Source organism: Dermacentor albipictus, chromosome 2 (assembly GCF_038994185.2).
Source record: "Dermacentor albipictus isolate Rhodes 1998 colony chromosome 2, USDA_Dalb.pri_finalv2, whole genome shotgun sequence".
In the NCBI taxonomy this organism is placed as follows: domain Eukaryota; kingdom Metazoa; phylum Arthropoda; class Arachnida; order Ixodida; family Ixodidae; genus Dermacentor; species Dermacentor albipictus.
This window is the reverse complement of record NC_091822.1, coordinates 184,798,087-184,816,490: the sequence shown is the minus strand read 5'-3', so window position 1 is coordinate 184,816,490 and position 18,404 is coordinate 184,798,087. Positions and strand designations below refer to the sequence as shown.

General features: G+C 50.0%; 1 protein-coding gene and 1 long non-coding RNA gene across 8 annotated transcripts in view; one reads left to right on the top strand and one right to left on the bottom strand.

Annotated features, from left to right (window-relative positions):
* The window catches only part of LOC135920141 (uncharacterized), a 303,939-nt gene that overhangs the window by 113,997 nt on the left and 171,538 nt on the right, over positions 1-18,404 (top strand). The window lies entirely within an intron of this gene.
* LOC135920108 (polyhomeotic-like protein 1) overlaps positions 1-18,404 on the bottom strand; it is a 239,557-nt gene that overhangs the window by 153,988 nt on the left and 67,165 nt on the right. For all 6 annotated transcript variants that reach the window (XM_065454249.2, XM_065454239.2, XM_065454219.2 and 3 more), the window contains exon 2: positions 7,032-7,102. The gene's annotated coding sequence lies outside the window, so the exon portion shown is untranslated. The remainder of the gene's footprint in view (positions 1-7,031; positions 7,103-18,404) is intronic.

Sequence of the window (18,404 nt, the reverse complement as noted above, 5' to 3'; positions counted from 1 at the left end):
CACTTCGCGCCGTGCTTAAATTCTTACGTGAACTGGCGCACGAGGCAATATTAAACGCAATAGGCGCGCTTTGCGGCGCGGGTAACGACCTCCATGGCTGAGGCAAAGGGCGCGTAGTTACACACGGTTCCGCGGTACCGCGCTGCTGCTCACAGGGTGGCAGTGGGTAGGGGAGGGAGAGCCATTTCGCGCCTGCGCTTTACGACCGTATACATATAACCCGGAAGAGGAAAACGTAAACAGAAAAATGAAACGCGAGACGTTCCCGAGACACGACCGAATCGCGCGAGACTATATAAAGTAGACAGACGCAACGCATATGTAGATACATATACGTGCTCTATAGAAAGGGCCGTGTGTGAGCATACAATATACTTTACGCGCGCTGCCTATTGCGTACAAAATGTTTAACAGTAGAGGAGGCGGATTAAAAAATAAACAACAAGGAATAGGAAAAGAGGGCTACTACGAACTGAAAGCGGCTTGAGCTCCCCAGACGCACACACGCAAAAAGGAAAGAGAGATAGAGGGAGTTATGGAATGGAGCACCCAAGTGAAACAGCACGCAAGAGACGAGAAGATCGACAAAAACAGATCGTCAGCATATTCGGTTCGCCTTCTTGTTCCTCTCTTTCTTTCTCTTCAGGAGGGCTTGAGCGAAAAGCCTCTTTCGCTCTGCGCGTTCCTCGCACTCAACGTAAAACGCGCGCGGCACAGCGGTAAATATTTTAAAAGCGCTCTTGGAAAAAAACACGAAGGCGGCGCCCGTTGCGAATGCCTCGCATTTGCCTCCGCGCACGCACGCGTGGTCTTATAATGCGCGCTTGCACAACTATTGCTGCTGCTGCTGCTGCTGACGGTACCTAGACCTCCTCCTTGCAAGCATGCTATATCCGACGGGCGGGCGACATTCTTCAACGAAGGACGCGTTGTGGGGACCCTTGCGGTGATGGCCCGTGGGTGGGTGGCTTCGTATACACATTCAGTATATATAATCCCGCGCCCACCTAGTAATTTATTATTTCAGGCTACACGAGTATACCGCACTTCCTACCCCACACTATAATGTATACTTCCACGAAGTTGACTCGTCCTGCAGTTCGTCTTTCCGCGTTTGTAATTCTCGGTGGAGTTCGAACGGGGGCGGTTTTTGCGAGGCACGGGTTCGAGGACCAAACGTGCATAGACGTGCTAGCTTTCGCCGATGTGAGGTCGTCGTGCAGTGTGCAGTTATGGTCCTACAAATACAAAAGTACGATAAGCAGTACTGCTGCTATTGTCGTTGCAACAGGTGGAATAGCACTCCAGGCCACCCGGCATCCTAATAGACTCCAGCTTATCGCTAATGCAAGTCAGCATGTCTAATCTTTGTGTGCTGCAAAATTGTTTTAGAAGAGTCCAGAAAGGTTTAGATTTAAAATTTGCGTATAGCACACGAGGACGCATTACACGTGCAATACGGATGCATTGCGCATGTTTCGTGTGTAAGAAGTGAGACGTTTTGAAGAGCTACTCACAGTAAACAGTTTTACTCCGCGGATACGCCTGTTCACGAGCAGGCGGAGATAGAGATTGCTATTTATATACATCGGATATACTGGCCTGGTCATGTGACCAACGCGGCAGGCTTTGGGGCGATATGGATGCCGTATGAGACTACACGCACGTACGGACAGGACACAAGCACAAAACGTGCGGAACCTGCAATCACGTCCACGTCATATCTATATACCTTGCACCGCTAGAAACAGAAGCCCTGCGTTGACGCGCGCATCGGCGAGTTACTTCGCACGTACACGTTATATAGGTCAGGTTATTACTGCCTGCATCATCATCATCGCCATCATCATCATCATCATCATGTTTTATGTCCACTGCAGGACGAAGGCCTCTGCCAGCGATCTCCAATTACCTCTGTCCTGCAAGCAGTGCAAGCAGTAATCACTCAATTACTGCTTGCATAAACTGCCTAAACAGGCGTTGCACGTCGAGACATTACGTAACAATGCGGTTATGTTACGCTATTTTCAAGCCAGCAGATTTAATGGCTCGCTGCGACTGCGCACTATACAGCCAGCTAGAACGATAGCTGAGTCCAGAGCATGCGCCCTCACTTCGACCTGCAAAAGCCAAGCGGTATGCGCAGTAGGCTTCGAAACTCATTGGAACACCCGTCACGCTTTCGACTTCTCTGCCGCTTCGTTGCATCAGGTTTGCTTGATAAATCCAAGCTGTCACCTGTCGCTCCCGATCATCGCATGAATGAGATGACGTTGCTTATATATATATATATGTGGTTGAAGGAAAGTTAAGAAATACCGGGACCGAGAGGAACGGTTCCCTTCAGCCGGGTCTCGGGAGCAAGCGCATAACTCCAGCGCGGCTTCTGGTAACGCGAGCTCTCCCTCCTCGTGCAAGATTAACGCGCTTAATCAAAGAACCCGTGCCGGCAGAACCCACCTCGCAGATTCTCCTTGCCAGAAAGCAAGAGAGACCTGTCAGAGCGAGAAGAGAGAGAGAGAGAGAGACCGCGCACAAAGACTTCCAGGACACGAGAAGGTAAGCAAAAAAAAAAAAAAGAAAGAAAAGGCAATGCGAGTCCTTATTGCGGGGATCGGAGGACGCGGACCATAATTCATAGTTGTAGATGCTTGTGTTAAGGCTAAACGTGTTGACGTTATCTGATGATCACCGGAAGACGCAGACTTGAATTTAGCCATCAGTAGTCGAACAAATGGTGCCGGTCGGAAATAATGATACGTTCACTTCTTGTTATGTCTTTATATAGGAAGCTCTATTCAACTCCATATACGAAGCGTATCGCTTGGTGGCTGCAGGTGTTCTGCTTGCGTGAGTCGCTGACGCTATCCACGCTCTGCGGCCCTGTTCGGGTTCAGGTTACCGGAGTCTCGGCGTTCGGAGCGGGCGAGGGCGGTGCTGCAGCGCCGCGTGGCGGTTGTAAACAGCGAAAGCGATGCAGCTCGCAGCGACAGAGCAGCCTGCGCTCCCCCTGTCGGTCGAGAACAGCACATACCGCTTCTGCGGGCACCGCTGCCTCTGTGGGTTGTTCAAGCTGTAATAGAAGAGCTCGGGCTGGGCACCGCTACCGCACCAGGGAGAGGAGTCTCGATCGGCGCGTCTGATCGGCTCCGTGAGCATCGGCAGCCTCCGCCATGAGAGGCGACGCTCGTGTTTCCTGTCGCCGGACCGACACCGGTAGTGATTCATACGGCGTCTTATCTCCCCAAGACTCGTTTGGATGAGGCAAGAGCGGGGTCCGCTCGCTCTTCTACGAATAACACTTGGAACGCAACGTGGTCCCGTTCTGAGGGTATACGTGCAAAAACTTCCGGATTGGGACGAAAGTATTTGTTTGCTATCGACAAATTCCGTCTATGTGTTGAATCTGCAGGGAGTAGACTGCGGAGGCTTGCTTGCACGTTTCTTCTAGACATCAGCCGAACTGGTGTCTTTCCAGTTTGCTGAGCACATTGCGTCGTGATCGTCATCACTGCTTCACGTTCGAACATAATTACAGCACCTCCGGCATCCTCTCAGCCTACACGGCGAGAAAACCAGCCACTCCATCTCCGGAGATATAGGAAAAGAAAGCTAAAATAAAAAATAATAACAAATAAATGCCAAGTTGCGGGAGGGGGGGGGGGGTCGACGGTCGTGCTCGTTATTAACGAGACACGGCGTTGAATCGCTAGAGCGTGAAGCTGCGAGTACACGAGGCCTTTGGAACCCCGCCATTTAATTCCAATGCGTTCAATGGGACATATTCTTCAAGCAACGGTGTTTTTCTAGGCTAGGCGCTATGAGCAGCGCCGGCTCCTGAGGGATGAGCTTGTCTCGAAGATGATTATTATACGATTATTATATACATATAGCGGGGACATGTCGAGTATGATGGCGACACACTTACGAGGGAGACTCTCCTCCTCCGCATCTAAAGACAAGGGACGCTAGCAATTAACGTCGCAAGGGTGATTATCAGACTTCTACAATCTTTCAGGCACACGAGCGACCGGACTACTTCAGTTCCACGTAAGGTGGTGATTTGGGCTCGTTGGCTAGGTCTATTTCATACTTAGAAACAGCGCATAAGACATGAAGGAGGGAGCAGACGACATTAGAGTAAAATGGGGGGGGGGGGGGGACGCAGACGAAGCTAGCAGAATTAAGAAAATGTGTGCTTATGTTATATCGCGAGGATGAACACGCTGGAAAATCTCATTCGCCCTATTTATAGGCGTTTCACACCAATCAACACATTTTGTATCATGGTATCCAAACGTTGGGCCAGACTGCGTGCCTATCTTGCCCTGGTGCTGGGCTTCAATTTTAACATCCACCGACCACCTTCAAAGTTCGACGAAACTGCCGACCCATTTCCGTGGGTCGAACTGAGGAGTCTGATGGTGTGCCGCACCGAGACTTATAGCGCGACGAAAGAGGAACGCGACGCGGGTGACGTCAGCACGCGCTCCGCCTCGTTCCTGCCGTCGATGAGTCGCCAAAGTGATTTAAGGCAGAACCGGCGCATTGTTAGGAGGGAGAGTCGCCACTAGCCGCCCCGTCGGTTTGGTGCGCTCTTACAGCTACTTGTACGCCATTTTCTGCTATATCTGTACATATTGAACAAAGCTTTTCGTTTCCTCTTATTCGTCTGCTCCAAGAATCCGTCTCTCGTCCTCCACCCCGAAGCCACAACACCAACTCACCCAGGCGTTGGTGCAAAAGAGCAGGAATGTAAACATGCGGGTATCTCAGCTAGAAAGAATCCTTTTTTGTCTGTAGCAGCGGCACTCTAGATGCGCCGCTGGATCGCAGCCACGTCGCGTCGCCCGATCGGTGGGCATTCACGATCGCGTACAACTTCGCCGAGTTCTCGGCGCCTCGAACTCCAGCCGCAAGTGACGATCGCCCGCCTTTTCGGCGGTATACGAAGCCGCTCAACCAGCTACACCCCAGAGGCAGTGCGCCGACAGACAAACCTTTGCGTGTATTGCGGGTCGGGCCGTTTTTTTTTCGCCGTAGAAAAAAAAAAAAAAGAACAGCCTAACGGGAATACGAGATCCCCTTCCTTTACTTCTGCGGGGCTCCTGTTTGTCGGGCCAGCGAATGTGCCACGTCGGCCCGTCGATTTGACTTCTTTTTTTTTTTTTCCTTTCTCTCCCTCTTCTCAACTGCTCAACTTCCTGCCCGCTCGATCCCCCTCTCTCCTTCTACCAATAATTTTTTTCTTTCTTTCGTTTTTACACAGAAGCTGCATATGGCTAGGTTCTGATGAAAATTGTGTCCGTGGGCAAGAGCCGTGTACAATGGAAATATATATATATATATATATATATATATATATATATATATATATATATATATATATATATATATATATATATATATATAGCCGTCTCCGTCGTCCAACCGCTTGCGCGTAATGTTATCAGTCGGGGCGGTCCCTCTGAGTGTTATCATCTTATCGACCATGTTATGACGCATGACCTTCATGGCCACATATATAAAACCTGGGATGGCGGCGCTCCTTCGCTCCCAGTAGAGGGTCGAAAAGTATAATAAAACGCAATAGTGTCCTCTCCTGACGTAGTCGTTTCTCTCAGCGACGCTATCAGTTGCACTTTGGACTTGGTATGGCTAGGACGCGTATCGTCCCTCACCGAGGAGGAAGAGCGCGCCTTCAAGGAGCGCCAACGAGAAAAGAAGCGAGATTGGGCGCAGAAGCGGCGAGAAGCCGCTGCAGCCGAACATGCAGCGGCCGACCGTTCGAGCCCTTCCACTTCGAGTAGCTGTGCCCTTCACTGACGAAGGGCAGCTTGCCCGTCTAGACCAACGGCGGCAGCAGAAGCGGGAATGCCAACGTCTTCGGCGAGCAAAGGATGACCAATGATGAGCGGGCCGTCGACGCTAAGCGCGAACGCCACGCCTGCCAAGACACAGAGTACCGGGCGGCCCAAAAACGTCCGGCAGCGAATTGGCTATACGCTTCCCAGGAGCCACAACAAGGTTTCAGCGAGAGTTTGTCGGCGACCCGTTCGAATCTCCTTGCGGTGCCGCGCCTAGTAGCCAAGATGAGGTGTGTGTGTGTGACAGACTGTGGTTTGCCAGAGACTTAGCCAGCATCTCCGGCGCGCGTGACCAACAGCAGCGTGAGTGTGCGGCGGCGACACTTCGGCGGTGCGTGTCATCTGACTCTGCGCCTCCAGACCAAGTGCCTGTGTGCGGGACATGGCGCGAATCGTTGTTGAAGGGAGTAGTGCCCCGGTTCGCCAACGTCGACGGCTACGTGTACCCCTCTGTGCCGGATCACCTACCCAAATCGAAAACGTCGCGGAGGAGAGACTAGCCTCTCCTCGCCTTCCGCTCATGTGCATTCGTCGTCTGACCCACGGCAGTGGACATTATGGCGTACAAAGGTATCAAAGGGCAGGTCGTCAACGTATACCGATTGGCGTACGGACCACCGTACATTGCCTGCCGCGTCACATCAGCGACCAAATGACAATTGACGTGCCCATTAAACGTCAGCTTTTGGCGAAACCTGCATGCAAACGTGGCCGCGTCAAAAAACCAAACGTGAAGGCGTGGCTCGAATATCTCGTTGCCACACCACTGTAGCAACCGCAACTCCAGGCTGCAGAGGGGTCTCGGAATTATTTTCCGCAGCTCCCGCGTTCTGCGCGCGCATTAAGATTTTGTACGTATGATATTACTATAATTACGAACATCTGATACAACGACTAAAATTTCGCTCCAACAGAACTACTACTACAGACGCTTCGTCATCTGTAGTAGTTCGATAAACGACAGAGAGCACCCCGAGGAGGCCTCAAGGGTTCGTACCTGTTCGTCGTCGTTCGTGTACCACGCGAGCACCCTAATTGAAACGCTCTGCCCGCTTCCTATATAATCAGCCCGTTCGCCGGCAAAGACGAGAGTTACGCAGTTTCTCGTTCTTACATATATATAAGAAACGTGTTAGGGATGTTACTGCACGATGCAGTCCTTACCTTATAACTCCCCGGATGAGGCGCCTGGGGGCTGGCGTACAGGTTATCCCACCTCGTTGCGTTCAAGTATCCTGTAAGGAAGCAAAGCGAAAAAAAGAAAGAACTCATTAGAATGTGCCAACTGAAGACGACGAAAGATTAAAAAAAGAGACAACGTAAAACCTAGAAGCCACCAAAAGGTCGGAAACCCATATGTAGAAATGATGAACTCCCGAGAAAACAGGCGGAAGTCCACCAACGGAGAATAATAGATTCGGCTGCTCCGACTCACGCTCGCCATCATGGCTACACGAGGAATGGCGCAACGCAACGAATAGCTTCGCAAGGCGACGTAATAAAATTAAAACAATTAGGTTGCGCCGACGAGCGACTTCACATAAGCGAGAGAGAGGATGCGATAGAGAACACCTGCTCCCTATACCGAGTCCGAAGAGGAGGAAGGAGTTAAGGAATCGGACGTAATAAGTACCCACCAGAAGAGAAAACAGGAGAGAGGTTCAAAATAGCCACGCAGGCGGATCGGACTAAAACGAAGGCAAACAAACCTCGCTGCAGCCGCACGAGGAAAAGAAAAGGTTCGAAGAGGCGCAAACTCCTTCTGAGTATCGCACACTAGGAAAAAAATATAATAATAGTAAAAGTGACGAGGAAAGACAAACGCAAGAAGAAAAACAAACGAGGAGGGAAGTAAGAGAGGCTGCCCCCCTCCCCCGCTCTTGCTCTGAAGCCCTCTTACCCCCTCTCTCTTGATCTCCCCATCGGGTTGCGGGAGATCAAACAAAAACGCATGCAAATGAACCGCGCGGGGCCGTGTCTGCAGACACAGTGCACGCTGCGTTCGCAAGAAGGAGGGAGGGAGCCCGTTCGGAGTCGCGCGGAAGAGGTTCTTCGCCCTGTCTACGCGTTAAGCAGGCATAAGAAGGCACGAAAGGGATTGCACCGACGAGCAGAGGAGTGCACGGGGCATCCAGCGCTGGCGCCCATATTTATCTTTCCCCCGGGCCCATATGCCTCCGATACGTCTACTGCACTGCTCCGATGATGGAGGCAGTGTGTAACCCCGCCGACGCACATACGTCAGCGTGCGCGGGATGCCTGTATATATATATGTGAAGCAGCGCGATCTCGCTCGAGCGCCGAGTATTGTAGACGGGATGCATCGCGTCCACTGAGGCATCGGGTCTTGGCAGTATAACGTACACACGCCGCGGTTCCATCAAAGGGGGCGCTTAGGCCTCCGCTGCAAGCTAGCTCGTGGTTCCTTTACTTCACGTTTATACGAGCTTTTTTCCACGACCTCTTCTTTGCCTTCCGGTTGAGTTGTGGTCAAAGGCAGTATATTTGTACAGGCATGCATATATATATATATATATATATATATATATATATATATATATATATATATATATATATATATATATATATATATATATATATATATGTGTGTGTGTGTGTGTGTGTGTGTGTGTGTGTGTGTGTGTGTGTGTGTGTGTGTGTGTGTGTGTGTGTGTGTGTGTGTGTGTGTGTGTGTGTGTGTGTGTGTGTGTGTGTGTGTGTGTGAGAAACCGTGGATGGACGTATAAGGTAAACTTACCGCTATAACATGCCCATTGCCCGTATTTAGCGTGAGGTGTAATCGCTTCTAGGCGAGTGGCACTCCCGACGTGACAAGGGAACGCGGGTGTGTAGGTTTCGAGAACCAGTGACAGGTCGGTGACAGCTGTCAGGAATGCCCGGAGAAATTCTCCCTCACTTCCTCCAAAAGTGTGCTGGCTGCGCGTGTTCTGCTGAACTCCGCGCCTCCCCCACCTCCCGCCCCCCATAAAAAGAAAGTAAGTTCCGTTGCATGCAAGTCACACAGTCAGAAGGAGAAGGCGCCTCTACTCGCCCTCCCCCCCCCCCCCCTCCCCCTGCCACACACACAGTGGGATTCAGCAGCACCGAACATGCCGTGATATTCCACAGTATTCAGGGCACTCTGAAAGCAAATCTAGCGGAGGATATTTAACCTCACTGACGGCACCGGAAGAGCTCCGCGCGCACAACTTGCAAGTTGCACACCAGCGGGTAGAACTAATTATTTTACAAGCTTGGATTTAATGACCTCGACGTAAGGGGAACGAGTAACCCGAGCTATGTTTACACAAACCCGATAAAGCCGGGTCGTGCCGGCTTGCCGAACAAAAAGCGGTCGTTGGGTTCACGTAAGCGCTACAACGAGTCGCGTAGAGGTATAGCGTCGATTCGAGCTGCGTCAACTCGGTTTAGTGTAAACTGAGTTGTTAGCTGCAAGGGGTGGAGTCGAGTCGCATCGATCTGCTTCGCAAAATGCATCTAAGCGCAATCGAGCAGCTCCGCAGGTCAGCCCGATTTCCGACTACATGATCCGCTTTTGATTCGTTGCGGTCAAACATAGCGACAGACGAGGAGAAAAGGATTGCACAGCACGAGAGCGGTCTGTCGGCGAATCATTGTCTTTGGCACTGTTTAACCAGAATGCAAGGAATCCAGCTCGGTGAACGCTGAACTATTTACTGCTCTAAACTTCCATTTCAATTCACCAAACGTCACCCCAGGCGTGGTTGATCCGGGGTTATACGTTTGCGGGTGTTTCGGCATACCCCCTACGCTGCTGTGCGCGTCTTAGCTGCGCTAAATCTCCCTTAACAAATTATTTTAACAAAGCGTCCTCAGATGGAAAACGAGGGCGGGTGACCGCAACGCAGGATGCTACATCTTGTGACGTCTGCATTTCGCCAGGGTTAACAACGAGAGCGCTCAAAAAGGTTTAAGTGCGCCAATAATATAAATGTGCTACCCTAATATAGCGTAACAGTGACGCCCGTAATTCATTTTCCGTGAAAGTGCTTACTTCGCCAAAATGAGCCGCGATACGCAAAAACGCCCCGTTCGAGCATAACGTCGCAAGCTGTCGCCCAGCCAGAGGTGGTGTCTAGAATGTCAGCACTATGCTAAATCTCTCTAAATACGCCCTCGAGCGGAGAGGAAGAGGTAGTGAGAGACAGAGGGAAAGTGAAGTACGTTTTACAGTGAGCGAGTGAGGACAATGCGGTGTGCCGGACTTAGTGAATATGCAAAGCGCAGTAAACAGGACGATGCGCAATGAGAGAGAGAGAGAGAGAGAGAGAGAGAGAGAATTCTTCGAAAGTTTCTGTAAGGAAAATGCCCTGGCCCATTCATGTGCAGTCGCGCTTCTTTTGTTGCTCCAGCCTCTTTGTGCGGGAAAGCAGGGCTTCCTCTCCGCCGTTCCTTTTATGAAAAGGGGGAACGGAACCGGGGCAGGCGATACATCATCAGCGTCTGCGCGTTATGAGCCTGTGCAGTATGTGCTGGGAGTCGAAGGCACCGACAGAGAAAGAAAAAACACACACCGAGGCGGTGGAGGCGATTCCAAGGAACTCTTCGTTATTCGCTCGATGCGCGAAGATCTTTACTTGCCGTCGAAAACACAGTTTTACCTAGCAGGCTGGCGGTATCCAGCTACGTGGCGTGTTCGATATCTGTATAACATACTGTGGACAAACGACAGTGCAGTACGGCCGTTATATTAAACAGCTTACAATGAAACGATAGCCACGCCCGCGCAGCAGCAGCGGGAAACTCAGTATTGCTGTTCCCTCTCTCTCTCTCTCTCTCTCTCTTTAGACGATGGCTGTATTTCACGTCAGGATTAAGTTCTGGCAGCTCGCAGAATCGCCGATCCTGCAGGCCACAGCGCACACCATTGCTTTAGCCGGTGGTCCGCACTTCGTGATGGAAACGTCGGCAAAGTGGCCACGTGCCAGGACACCATGGTTTCGACTTGGGAGGAGTGGGAAAATAGAGGGCGAAGAAAGAGCAAGTGGAGAGGAAATGGGAAACTTATGAGCGAAGACATAAAGGCAACGTGTATCCCGCGGAACAAAAGACATACACTGAACGCAGTGGCATAACCTAATCGACAATTGCACCGTGTTCAGTAGTTAAACCAAAGCCTATAGTAAAGAAGGGAGAGATTTCCTTTGACGAATCCTGGAGCGATTTGCCTGGCGTCAGGCATATCGTGCTACACAACACGCTAATGACGAGTGAAAAAAAAAAAATGATACGCATAAGTGCACGTCACAGATGCGGGTTGAGAGACGCAGCAGTCATACAACGTATACACGGCGTATGTGCAAATTCACGGGAAGAAGAAAAAGAAAATAAAGAAGGAAACCGTTTTCACGTTGACCGCTCGTTAGCCCCACCTCCAGCGCTGTTTGCATAACAGAGCGAACTTCGAGCGCGGAAGTATTGCCTTCATCAGCGAACCACGGTTCTCTCGCTCTTTCCCGTGCACATCTTCCCCCTCTTTTCCTCCGCGTCGTTGCGCTCGCATCCCTGCTCTTTTTCACGTTACACTCACTGAAGCCATCATGCATGAAACTAGAGTTCACTCCCTCAAGCATGGTTCGGTGTGAGCTATAGCTGCCCTCGGTAAAATTCCGTGTGCCCTGCAACCGGAACACCAAATTAATTAATTAATTAATTAATTAATTAATTAATTAATTAATTAATTGTTTTTATTCAGAAAACAATAAAAGAAAGCATCATAGTATGTCGTCCTTTAACGTATGCACAAAAGTATTTACACAAGCTTCGAAGACCGAGAAATGTACGCAAGAAGTGCGGCTAATAATAATCGGCGTTATACCGAACCCCTGCCGCCGTGTAGTGACCGGCTCAGCGAGTACGTGGTGCACACCCTCCACAACGCTGCACGGTCATTTTGCTGTTCTTTCTGTCTCGCAAATTTTCTTTCTCAGCTCGTTTACCAGTTCTTTCTATTTCTACGTTCACTTTCGCCCACCGCGGCCGACCTCTCCGCCTCCCATGTTAATGCGCTCCAAGCTTGGCATATTCCTTTTCCTCGGTGCTCCTTCCAATTTAATATGTGGAATGAAAGATCGAAAGAAAAAGAAGAAAGGTAATGAAAGAGAAGCCAGGAAGAGGGGGCAACTCCGCCGAAATAAACCGTCGCGCGCCGCCGTACACATTATTTTCGCCTCTTAGTTTCCATCCTCTCCTCTCGCTTTCTTCGAGTCGCTACTTTTTTTTTTCTTCCCTCCCCCCCCCCCCTATATATTTTTTTTTATCTTCGGCTTGGGCGTAAAGGCCCCCACGTGCGCTGTTATTCAATGCGATGGTTCCGCTCTCCCGACCTTCATCACGCTTTTCTTTCTTTAATGTTTCGGTCTCGTTCCACATGAATGAAAAAATAAAGGAGAGGGAGAGAGACAGGTTGAAACAAACCGGCAACCCTTCATAATCTTACATTTTCGCTTTCATTGTTTTTTCGAAAGCTGCTTTTCCGTCAAACATTCTTTCTCATCCTCTACCCTCTTTCGTGCTAAACTGAGAAAGAAAGAGAGAGAGAGAGTTATTACGACTTCTCCTTGCTCATGCGCACTTCATCTTCGCTGTCCAAGCAGCCTCTGGCCTCGCCAACGTGGCGGCGTTGTTCGTTTTCTTGCAGAACTCATTTTTACGCCTTAGCCGTTCTGCGGCACTTCGTTTCTTCGAGCTTTCATTTCTTCTTTCTCGTTTTCTTTTCACCTCCCGGCGCGCGGCAATGGCCGATATGACGAATTGCACGGACGACTGGAAGCGACATTTTAAGCAATCTTCCATCGCGGCCAACGAGTCGAGAGAGAGAGAGAGAGAGAGAGAGAGAGAGAGAGAGAGAGAGAGAGAGAGAGAGAGAGAGAGAGAGAGAGAGATCTATAAATGAAGAAACCCGCCTGTGGTGTCTTCAAAATAAACAAGACTCGCTTAGGGAAAAAAGAAAGATTCCTTTGGTTTTGCGGGAGCGGGTTGCGTTCGATATGGTTCGGGATAGAAGAGCTTATCGCTTAGTGGGTCTCTCTGTATATCTGCGCCCAAAACACGAGATTCGACAGCAAACCATCGATGAGTGACTGGGCCGACGCATCGCCAAACAAACGCCGCGGCGATTACCGAACTTGTCAGAAAGCTAAATCTTGCAGTGGAAGCCGACAACAGACAAGGATCCGGATACAAAGGACCAACAGAATGGGGCATATATTGCAAGATCTGTAAAATCTAGATAAGAATGTCAGTTACCACACCATAAGACCGAAAAAAAAAAAGAGGTAAAGTTAAAAGTTAAGGCAATACAAGATATATGGTGACTGGGTATTCAGACGGAAAAGATACAAGAAAAAAATACTATATCAACAAAAAGAACACGTCAGCACATGCGATTTCAGACGCATACTAGCGAGTGCAGGATTGAGAAAAAGTCAGGGCACAGCCGGTTTCTGTTTCAGTAACCACACGCCGGTGTTCAGGGGCTTCGAACACCCTGAGAAGCAGTACATAACGCGGGTTGTTGACTATCACCGCGCTAGTCGCAGCTACTATAACCACTGCGGTTTTGTGTGAAATGCTAGTGTAAACCATTAAATTAAGCCTCCTAACAAAAGGCGGATGCTGCATTGTGCTTCCGTACCGTCGTCGGTCCGCAAAACAAACGGCATATATAGCGACTTGACTGCATCAGACACAATGTGACTCGCACGAACTATACTTGAATCAAGTGCAACATGCGCTCTGGAGGGACTCGTCAATGTGATCTCTGCATATTATTCTCAAGGACCTGCAGCACGCTCTATGTCTGTTGTAGTCACTTCACAGAGACACACAATCACAGAAGACAGTATGCTATACACAGCAACTCTACTGGAGCTTGGACTAACTGGGTGGTTGCTTGGGCTAGTTGGTAATTCATGATCAAAAATAACGTACAGCGCAAAGGACAAGGACAGCGATAGACGACAACACAGCGCTGTGTTGTCGTCTATCGCTGTCCTTGTCCTTTGCGCTGTACGTTATTTTTGGAGCTTGGAGCTACGGGACATACTATATACGCGGGGAACCAGCACCTATACGCGTCAAGCACGGTGAAATCGCTTTTGGTTTTTTTCTGAGGTCTACATGGTCCCAATCAGACTTTGTCGATAGCATAGATATGTCTGTGCATGTCTGTGGGTGCATGTGCCGCTTGTGTGACTATGCTTAAACCACGTTTTTCACCCAACACCGTGAGTAGCATGGTAAGCCATATAACATTTCCAGCTTGTAATTAAAGTTAGCCTCTTCATCAAACATAAAAGTAATACAGTGGCCCCGCCTTCTTGATTCCAGACGTATAACTTTACATAAACACACACACTCGTTGTAAGAAACTGTGTGTATGTGGGAGTGGGGGAAGGGGGTATCGACGCAACAACCGCAATCTGCAGGATGCCCCATTCTGCCTGCATGATTTAGCGCAGTCAGACCGCTCTGCACCATCATCTGCAGCAGCGTGGGTGCCGTCATCTGGGCGACAACGCCGGGGCAAGGCGGGCGGAGCCTGCGCGCTCTCGCTCCCCATTCCTTTCCCCCACGGGCCGCATCGAAAAACCCAACCCCAGGCCATGGCACGAAAGCGCTCGGGACAGCGGGTGCTGAAAGGAGGCCCGATGGGAATCCAATAGCAATCGATAGGCGAGTGGTCCCCCTTCCGGGCACACACCACCACTCAGCGGGAACAGCAGCTCCTGGCGGCTGCTCCCAGGGGGGTGGACGTCGACGTCGACGACGGGCACCTCCAATGTACGCCTCCGGGGAAAGCCACCAGCGACGGCTATGCGCCCTGCGTGGCCAGTGTGTACGCGTGCGGGCGCCCATTTTCATACTGGTGAGCGAGGTGGCAAGCTGTGCGGACGACATTGCGAAACCAGAGCGCTTGCCCAAGTCCGTGAGATGTTTGTGTCTACACGCGTCTGCCTATTATGTATGTATGTATGTATGTATGTATGTATGTATGTATGTATGTATGTATGTATGTATGTATGTATGTATGTATGTATGTATGTATGTATGTATGTATGTATGTATGTATGTATGTATGTATGTATGTATGTATGTATGTATGTATGTATGTATGTATGTATGTATGTATGTATGTATGTATGTATGTATGTATGTATGTATGTATGTATGTATGTATGATCGTGTGTGTGTGTGTGTGTGTGTGTGTGTGTGTGTGTGTGTGTGTGTGTGTGTGTCGGGTGCGAAATATTAGGCAGTATTAGAAATAGGGTACCCAAAGTCAAGGGACGCCATCAGCCAGGCGCATTAAAGGTCGGAAAAAATAAAAAGAGTACAAATTAACGCCAAATAGCGCACCAGAGCGTAACCAGAGCAAAAGCGTGCACGTCAACCACCCTGCACACGAACGAATCCAAGCGCAATTTGGGTTCTGCGCATGCGCTGTGCGGCGGCGCCTATCCTTTTTCATTTTTTTTCTTTCATACGCTGAGCCACTTGGGCACGCTATAGCTCTTGAGTGTGCGAGGCGCCCACACACAACAGCTCATAGTGCATTTTACATACACGTACTGGAGCGCGAACCCGGCGGGAATGCCAGGCGAAGGAAAAGCCCGGCCTCTCAGCGCGCTTACAGTCATCGTTTACCTTCCGATGCGCATAGCGCCGCTACATATCCTGCTATCGATCCCCCTCGCGTATACGGCTTCGCTTTACGTAAGCGTGGCCTCGACGTAAGAATATGCACCTGGCCGCATTATCTCCGGTGAGAGACTTCCCATGTCATTGAGTTAGTGCGTCGAGATGGTCCCCCATCTGTGATCCTATACGGAAGGAGCTTTGCCTTTCGCTGCTTCTTGTATACATCGGGAAATATGGGAGCAGAACAGTCCTATTGTCACGCGAGTAACCGGCGAGCCCTCCCGTTTTCTTTTCTTTTTTTTTTGTATTTTGCCTCCGCGTTGAAGTGACTACACGCCTAGCACAACAACATAACAATGCGTGCGCTTGGGAAGAGCTGAGTGCTGATTCTATGCGACTGTATTGTGCTGCTAAAAGCGCGCAGCACGACAATAAGAGTAAATAAAAGCAAAACAAAGTGCGCGCGCGTGTCATTCAAGCATGCGTGCACGGCTAGCGTCGTACACATTACAATGCGCATCATAAATGAGCAGTCACTGCCTCGTGTTATAGCACTCAGCCTGGTAATTTCAATTTTTCGATCAGTTCCTATCACCTCGCACTACATTAACGGTGAAATATAAGAAAGAACGGGAAGACAGGGATACACAGAAGGAGCGGTGGCATATTTATCCCGTGTCGGCCTATATGTGTTCTCTTTTCTGTCATCTGTTCCAAGATTAACATGTACGTACTTCAAACGTGCAGTGTTTCGGTTTGACTGTCGAATGGCGAATTTTCCTGTCCGTTTCACTCCCTCGACGAGAGTAACGCCAGTGAAAGATACAGGGGGCATTTAGCGGTAAATGCGAGCGAAATACCTTAGCAATGCGTTGCACTTTTTTTTTTTTTCGAGGTCCCGGGTCCATGATTTAAACCGCGTCTACTACACTGCAACGTGTTGGTTCATGAGCTCAATCAACACACGTGCAGGCGGGCCTCTTCGAAGAGTGAAGTAGAAGTGACGGTTGTCCGGAGCAGACTACGCATCTACCTCTACCACGTGACCAGCTTCCCACACTTCAAACGCGTTCACTGTTTTCCACTTTGACACTCCTAACGCGAGGGCATCATGACCACTGTTCGCTGCACCGAACAACGCGGTCAATTCCTTTCGGTGCATAAAATTTAACGCGCCAACAGCATGTCGCGTCGAATGGCGAGGTGGCTTTCGTGCCACGTGACGCGAGAACCCGTAGCTTGCGTACAACGTTCGCAAGCACTAGCGCACCACGTTGTGCTATAAAAAGATCCGTCACGCCAGACCGATTTCCGACCAACGCGGAGGCGAGCGCCACTCGCTCTGCGCTGGAGAAACCAAGAAAGATAGATAAATAATTACTGCAGACCCAAGGCACTTGGAACCGAAGCAAAGCTTAAAACGATCGAAGCTTTATTGAATAATTTCAAGAGAGTATGCCACACAGACAGACACGTGATGCGTGCAATTGTATTTTATTTCCAACTTACGCCAATTGCGTATACCTGCGCCACACAGCTTATGGGAGACACTCCCCGTGCTTCCGGCACATTTCATCATCATCATCATCATCATCATCATCATCATCATCATCATCATCATCGCCATACTATCTTTATGTCCCCTGCAAGACAGATGGCGCTCCCTGCGGTCTCCAGTTACTACCCCTTGCCCGTGCCATGCGCCAGCCGATTCCAACTTGCGCCTGAAGATTTCCTCATTTCATCACCCCACCCTAAAGTTTTCTGCCGTACTCGACTGCGCCTCTCTTACCTTGGCACCAACTCTGTAGCTCTAACGGTTCACCGGTTATCGACCCTACGCATTACACGGCCTGCCCTGTTCCATTATTTTTCCCCCTTGATGTCCACTAGAATATTGGCCTTCCCAATTTGCTCTCTAAACAACACCGCTCTCTTCCTGTCTCTTTACGCCTAACGTATTTCGCTACATCATTCCTTGTGCGGTCTTTAACTTGTTCTCGAGCCTCATTTGTCAAACTCCACGTTCCCGCCCCATATGTGAGCACCAATGTCAAGAACGGCCAGCGAAGTTACGCGACACATTTGATTACCCTACAGGGAGTATTTTGGTTTTGCGAATACGCAGAGCTGAAGGATGCAAACCACCGGACTCACAAAAGAACGCAAGAGGTTTGCAAAACGACCCCGAGGAAGTACGAAATAACGCAAAGCGGGCGTGACGCTTTGAGTGCGCAAAGGTCCCTTTGGCTACCTAAACACCCGTTTGCGTACAAAAAAGCTAAAACTCCTGGATCTGCCGGATCGGCCTGTTGCTCGGCCGTGAACGCTCCAACGGTGTTTAAGGGAGCTCCGAGCTGTTCGCTTTTGGGCAGCCAAGCAACTCCTGGGAACGCCAGCCGTCCTGTCCACACCTTATACCCCCGAATAGACAGCCTCCGGCCATAGGGGCACCGCCGTATTCGAGGGATCACTCTTCTGCCCCGTTCCAATTAGAAATTTCCGGTCGGCGACAACATCAGCGACCGAGAAATCTACGTCGCGAGACAGAAAGAAAAAAATGCGCTCGACGCGCCGATCGGTCCGAGATAGATGTTCGTAGCCGTAAAAAAGAGGGAGCATCGCTCTTCGCAAGCCAATCAGAGCGCGGGGTTGGGAAAGAACGGAGGGGATAGGGTCGGAAGCTGCTCTCAGTTGTAAACATCCGGTTAGCTGTTTTGCAAATGGCGCAAGCATGGGAAGCACATTTCTCGGTGTTTTGTGCATTTGTGCCGTGCTTAATGTGAGGAGAAGTCTCCAGGACAGGGGTACTGTGTTATAGCACATGGACGTTATGTGCATTAAAATAGCTGT